The sequence below is a fragment of the Falco rusticolus genome, chromosome 18 (assembly GCF_015220075.1).
Source record: "Falco rusticolus isolate bFalRus1 chromosome 18, bFalRus1.pri, whole genome shotgun sequence".
NCBI classification, from domain to species: Eukaryota; Metazoa; Chordata; class Aves; order Falconiformes; family Falconidae; genus Falco; species Falco rusticolus.
Window position 1 is genome coordinate 5,625,076 of NC_051204.1, and position 6,862 is coordinate 5,631,937.

The 6,862-nt window shown below is 54.2% G+C and overlaps 2 pseudogenes; one reads left to right on the top strand and one right to left on the bottom strand.

Moving 5' to 3' along the window:
* Positions 1-227: 227 nt before the first annotated feature.
* Positions 228-1,999, top strand: LOC119159046 (annotated as a pseudogene).
* Positions 2,000-4,540: 2,541 nt separating this feature from the next.
* On the bottom strand, positions 4,541-5,402 carry LOC119159048 (annotated as a pseudogene).
* Positions 5,403-6,862: the final 1,460 nt, after the last annotated feature.

Genomic DNA, 6,862 nt, shown 5'->3' on the forward strand with positions numbered 1-6,862 from the left:
CCTCTGCCATTCCTTGGCAAGTCTGGGGCAGGGAGAGTCTTACCCACAGTCGAGGAGGATCCGGTGTGGGGACATTTAAACCGGTTGGAGAGACACGAGTGCATGCCACCAGATGCCTGCATACCCCGTGGAGGGAGAGGAGGGGTTGCAGAAAACGTGTCCCCACTGGCTGGGGCTCCTCCCTGGCCGTCAGGCGATACACCTTCTCTTGGCATTAGTGCTTCATCATGTCGTCTTTCCCAGGCCCCAAAGGCCTCCTCACCTTGGAGCACAACCCGGCACCACTGGAGAGGCAAGGGAACTTCCCCCAGCTCTCCCAGGGGTGACGGCTGGCAGGACCCTGCCGTGCCACGCGCGTGGGGATGCTCAAGGAGGGGGTGGGCTCGGAAGGCACGAAACCAGCTCTCAGACTACATCGAGGAGGTGATGCTCTTCCCTGCCCTGCAGACATGGAGGCAGCTGGGACGCGTCCCAGGAGGGCAAGGCGATGCCTGCAGTAGGCAGGCTTCCTGGGATAGACTCTCCCTACCCACGGCCAGTCACACTCTAATTTTGGGTTGGCGTGTGTCAGCCCTTTGGCACGAGGCCAAGCCAGGAGCGCGGGCTGCCTGCAGGCCCGTGTCCCATCAGGGCTGAGGGCACTGCTTGCGCACCCCCAGAGGCTGCCACGACAGGGGTTGTCTTTGCCAAGGAAAGCAGCAAATGTCTTCCAGAAAGGCAAGTTTTCCTTGGGCGGAGCCATTTGAAACCGGCCGCGCAGCCCGCCTGCCGATAGAGGCAATGATCAGCGACTGCTGGCGCGAGCAGAGGGGCAGGGAGGGACAGTCCTGCCCAGGGAGAAGGACGCGGCCTGTCCTCATTTGGAGAAGCTTTGGGCACTCAGGGGAGGACGGCATTGGTGGGAAGACATGTGCACCCTCCTGCACAGGGTTTTGGGAACAACCTCACTGTATCGCCTGAGAATGATGTCCTCCATCTGCACAGAGCCCTCCCGTGCTCAGGGGCATGTCTTCTGGCCATGTTGGCATGGTCCTGCTCAGGAAATCCTTGGGCTCCTCATCCCAATCTTCAAAAGAGCCTCCGTGCCCTAGTGGTCATGTCAGAAATGAGGAAATGAAATGGCAGCACTGACGGAAACCAAAACACAACATGTGCCATTAGGTAGGACATTTTGCTTTGGAGGTGAGCCTGCTGGAAAATTACTGCCCGCGTGCAGTGACTGTGCGCCTGGGGCGGTGCAGAAGCAGTATAAAAGCAGGCCCTTCTCCTCACTCTCTCATCCACTTCTCTCGCCTCCGTCTCCTTGTGAACAAGGTGAGTCTGAAGACCTTTCTCCTCCTCCTCCTCCTCTGGGATTTCTCGGCACAGAGCTGCTGGTTTCTCCTACCGTGGGTCCTGGAGCAGCTTTCATGGCACAGGGAATGGGGCTGAAGTTGTGGCGTGGGGAGCGGCTGGGTCTCGGTTGAGGTGTCTCCTGAGCTATGGGCTAGGTGGGAAGGTGCCTGGGCTTGGTCCCTCACGGCAGGGCACTTTTGGGCCATAGGGAAGAAGCAGCCCCTGTGCCTCCCTACACAGCCTCCAGCTCTCGTCTCCAGCTCGTGCCTTGGCTCCCTCGTTGTGGTATGACAGGCTGCTCCTCACCCAGCCCCCATGCCCTGCTTCTCTCTCCCAGGTGCACCTCCAGCCTTGAAGCATGTCCTGCTACAGCCCGTGCATGCCCTGCCGGCCCTGCGGCCCGACCCCGCTGGCCAACAGCTGCAACGAGCCCTGTGTCAGGCAGTGCCAGGACTCCAATGTCTTCATCCAGCCCTCCGCCGTGGTGGTGACCCTGCCCGGCCCCATCCTCAGCTCCTTCCCGCAGAACACCGCCGTGGGCTCCTCCACCTCCGCTGCCGTTGGCAGCATCCTCAGCTCTGAGGGAGTGCCCATCAACTCCGGGGGCTTCAGCCTCTCTGGCTTGGGCAGCGGCATTTGCGGCAGGAGGTCCTTCCCCTGCTAAAGCTGCTCCTGGCACTGAGGCCTCCGCTCACATCACCCTCCTTTCCCTCTTTTGACTCATTAAAGTTCTGGTGCATCCCAGCCCACGCCTTCGTGTCATCCTTTGCCCTGCAGATGCTCTCCCAAGATGCCCAGTGAAAGAGACGCATGTTGCTCAGGGCTGGGGCTGGGAGGGAGTTACGGGGGATGCTTTTGCAGTGCTTGTCAACGCAGGCTGGCATTGAGTATGCTTAGTCATGCCTTGGCTGACCTGCTGGTCTCTAAATTTATCTGCCTGTTTGCGTTGGGATAGGATTAGCCAATGTAGTTCAGTGACTGCTATCCACTTTGTTGTGCACACCTTTTTGTTTTCCTTGCTAAGCTCAAGTCCACGATGCAAGTAGTCAGGAAGGAACATGTTATTGAGAAGACATGGGTTCAGGCTTCCCAGGGCACACCAGGAGAAGCCATCCTATCCACAGTGTTCTCAAAATGAGCGACGCAGTGCAGTGGTTTGCCTTATCATAGAACCATATTATCATGGGGTGGTTTGGGGTTGGAAGAGACCTTTAAAGATCACCTAGACCAACGCTCCTGCCATGGCCAGGGATATCTGTCACTACGTCACATCACGCAAAGCTCCGTTGAACCAGACCTTGAACGCTTCCAGCAATGGGTCATGCCGTCATTCTCCGGGCAGCCTTTTCCAGTGTCTCACCACTCTCATCGTAACATATTTCTGCCTTATGTCCAACTTAAGTCTACCCTGTTCCAGTTTGAAACTGTTGCGTCTTGTCCTATCACCCCAGGCCTTGATTAAATGTCCTCTCCGGCTTTCTTCTAAGTCCCCTTTATATATCGAAAGGCTGCAACAAGGGCTCCCCAGAGCCTTCTCTCCTCCAGGCTGAAAACCACAAACTCCCTCAGCCCTTCATCCCAGGAGACCTATTGCAGGCCTCTGATGCCTTTTGTAGCCCTTCTCTGGGGCTGCGCTAACAGGTCCATGGCCTTTTTTATACTGGGAACGCCAGGCTGGACGCGCTACTCACATTGCTGGCTCGTCTCCAGTTTTTTCAGCCACCATTGTCCATAAGCCCTTCTCCACAGGGCTGCTCTCAACCATTTCTCCTCCAGTCTGTATCGACGTTGAGGACTGCCCCAACGCAGGTGCAGCGCCTTGCACTTGGCCTTGTGGAAGCTGCTTTTGAGGTAACACCATCAAAGCAGGTGCAACTCCCAGCACTCTTCCCAGACACCGAGGACTGCCATCAACAGCCTGGGCTATATGAGCAGGAGCACAGCCAGGGGATCGATGGGAGCGACGGTCCTGCTCTGCTCGGCACTCATCTGACAGCATGTAGAACACTGCGTCCCATTTTGGGCTCTAACGCAAGAAAGATTTTGACCAAGTGGTGTGAGTTCAGCGGAGGGTGGCCAGGATGGTGAGAGGGCTGGAGCACTTGGTAAGGGAGCAAAGGCTGGCAGCATGGGGCTCGCTGAGCGTGGAGAAGAGAATGCTTTGGTGGGAGACCTACAACCACGCCTGGAGTAGCTGTGGTCACTGAAGAGCATTGAGTCATTCTCTCCAGCCCCAGATAGGAAGAGAAATATAGGAAGAAAAGGGTCAGCCACCCGAGGCGTGACTAAGTATACTCAAAGCAAGCCTGTGTCACTGCACAGCCACCCCCAACAACCCCCTCCCAGCCCCAGCCCTGAGCAACATGCGTCTCTTTCACGGGGCATCATAGGAGAGCATCTGCAGGGCAAAGGATGACACGAAGGCATGGGCTGGGATGCAGCAGAACTTTAAAAGAGTTGAAAGGACCAGTAATGGGGAAATGTGACTCAGCTAGGTCGCCGAGGAGACAGGCAGTGTGAAGGAGCTCTCCTGAATGCTTTTTGGAAGGAAAAAAAGATTGCAAAAAGCATCACTGAAGCATCTGCAAGACCACAAGGCCTGTGGACCACAGCTGATATATTCCCAAATCTATTGACAATGTATTCCCAAAGATGCCGTGGCAGTATATTCTCTACTGTTCTCGTGCTTTTGTTTTCCACCTGCACTTCTCATCACGCCGCAACTCTGAATCTCAATGCTGTGGGTAGCACAGGTTCTCCTAGGCTCTCCTGGGAAGGTCTTGCCACTGCCTTGTCAATGACATATTGATCTCTCGTCCTCCTGACTACTTGCTTCACAACGTTGAGATGACCAAGGAAAAAGAAAAGTAGACAGCAATGCGCAAGTAATACATGAACTACCTTGGGTCATTCTATCCCAGTAGAGTCCATGTAGGCAGAGAAGTTTAGAAACCAGAGGGTACACCCAACTCACCACTAAGCACACTCAAGGCAAACCTGTGCTGACAACGGCTGCACAGCCATCCCCAACAACTCCTTCCCAGAACCAGCCCTGAGCAACAGCTGTCTCGCTGGGCATGTTGGGAGAGTGTGTGCTGAGAAAAGGATGACATGAAGGCGTGGGCTGGGATGCACCAGAACTTTAATGAGTCAAAAGAGGGAAAGGAGGGTGATGTGAGCGGAGGCCTCAGTGCCAGGAGCAGCTTTAGCAGGGGAAGGACCTCCTGCCGCAAATGCCGCTGCCCAAGCCAGAGAGGCTGAAGCCCCCGGAGTTGATGGGCACTCCCTCAGAGCTGAGGATGCTGCCAACGGCAGCGGAGGTGGAGGAGCCCACGGCGGTGTTCTGCGGGAAGGAGCTGAGGATGGGGCCGGGCAGGGTCACCACCACAGCAGGGGGCTCGATGACAAAGGTGGAGTCCTGGCACTGCCTGACACAGGGCTCATTGCAGCTGTTGGCCAGCGGGGTCGGGCCACAGGGCCGGCAGGGCATGCACGGGCTGTAGCAGGACATGCTTCAAGGCTGGAGGTGCACCTGGGAGAGAGAAGCAGGGGAAATCAAAGCACAGAGGATGGTTGAAGAGCAGCCTGTCACCCTACAATGAGGGAGACCCCTTCCCTCAGAGCAAAAGTGCCCCACTGACACTGACAAAGCCCAGGGAGGTCTCAACCTAGCTCATAGCTCAGGAGACCCCTCAGCCAAATCTCAGCCCTTCTCCATGCCACACCTTCTGCTCCTTTTCCCTCTCCCATGGCAAGCAGCCTCAAAACACAGCACAGGACAAAGGGTAGGTATGTGCTGAGAAATACCAGAGGAGGAGGAGGCGGAGGAAGAGGAGGTTAAGAGTCAGGAATGGGATGAAGACAAAAAGCGCCTCAAACTCACCTTGTTCACAAGGAGACGGAGGCGAGAGAAGTGGATGAGAGAGTGAGGAGAAGGGCCTGCTTTTATACTGCTTCTGCACCGCCCCAGGCGCACAGTCACTGCACGCGGGCAGTAATTTTCCAGCAGGCTCACCTCCAAAGCAAAATGTCCTACCTAATGGCACATGTTGTGTTTTGGTTTCCATCAGTGCTGCCATTTCATTTCCTCATTTCTGACATGCTTGCTCTGCCGTGCTGATATGGAGAAATAATGTGAAATGGGGATAATGGACATGGATTGTGATTGTATGTGTCTGCTTAAGGAATGTGGGTATGGTGACTAGTCATGGGTGCGGTGACAACCACAGTTTTGAGGAGACGCCTGCCCCTCTTCCTCTAACAAAGGGGAGACGCCTGCCCTTCTTCCTCTAACAAAGGGGCTATTTAAAAGAGAATAAGAAAAGATGAGAGACATTCAAATGCTATCTAGAGGGAGGGAGTGCTAAGTCTCCTTGCTGGAAAAGATTGGGTGGTCACAATCACCTGAAGAAGATCGGGTGGTCACAAGGACATGAATCACCTGAAGAAGATCGGATGGTCACAAGAACATGAATCACCTACAAACCTGCAAGACCACCACATTCCAGGAAACGGACTGATAAGCTAATTAACATACGAAGCGGGGTTTAGGTAACGAATATGTATAGGCGTTAATTGAATATTCATTTGTTCATTGTATAAATGTGAGATGGTTCGTCACTTCAGGTATGCACGCTTGTGGAGGAGCGATCCCCCGTGCATCTGCGCGCAATAAACATACCTACTTTATAACTTTCGAGTTATAGAGTCTAATTCCGCACGTCAGTTTGGCGAGCCAGCCAGGAGGATTTCTGCTCGGCTGAGGGACCAGCTGCTGAGCGGACGCTCCTAGGCGCGCCCCGGGAGATTTCCTCGGAGGAGCCTCCTCTTCTCAGCTGTTCACCCGGGAGCAGAAAAGAAACCCCTGGATCCACGGATAAAACGGTATGTTTAGTAACGGGGCGGCTGGTGAGACGCACGGAGACGTCCGGCGCGCAGCGTAGTCCCCAGGAGGAAAGGTACCTTGGGAGGGGGTTTGCTGACCAAGGGGTGGCCGCTAGCGATCTTGAGGGCAGATCGAGCAAACCCGAGGTTACTGCCATTCCTAAAAGCCCGGAGGCCTCGTGACGGAAAGCGGGGGGCGGGACGGAATAAGGCGGAATCTCACAGGAACAAGAGGGACCTCACAGCAAAAGTAAAAGGGAAACTTTTGCGTAGGAAAAAGAGGAAGCTAAAAACTTCCTTTAGGTTGTCTTAAGAATTGGGGAATTCCTGGAATGTAACAACTGAAATAGCGCTCTGTGTCTTGTTTGTTCTATGTGTTGTCTTGTTATATGTTCAAAACTCGGAGTTATGAAATGTATGTTGAAAAAATATTAACATTCTGGTAAATTGTGGCAAATAGCGGAAAACTTAACACTCTGCTTAAGACCAGGAAAAATTGGTTTTTGTTTGTTGTTTGTTTTTTGGCAATTGTTCATTGAAATGCATACTTTGTGAACTGTTAGTGCTCCTAAAAGTTGTACATAAGTGCACGATACCGTATAACATACTGCTTGTGTGACTGCGGGCTGCCCGGAGAGTGTGA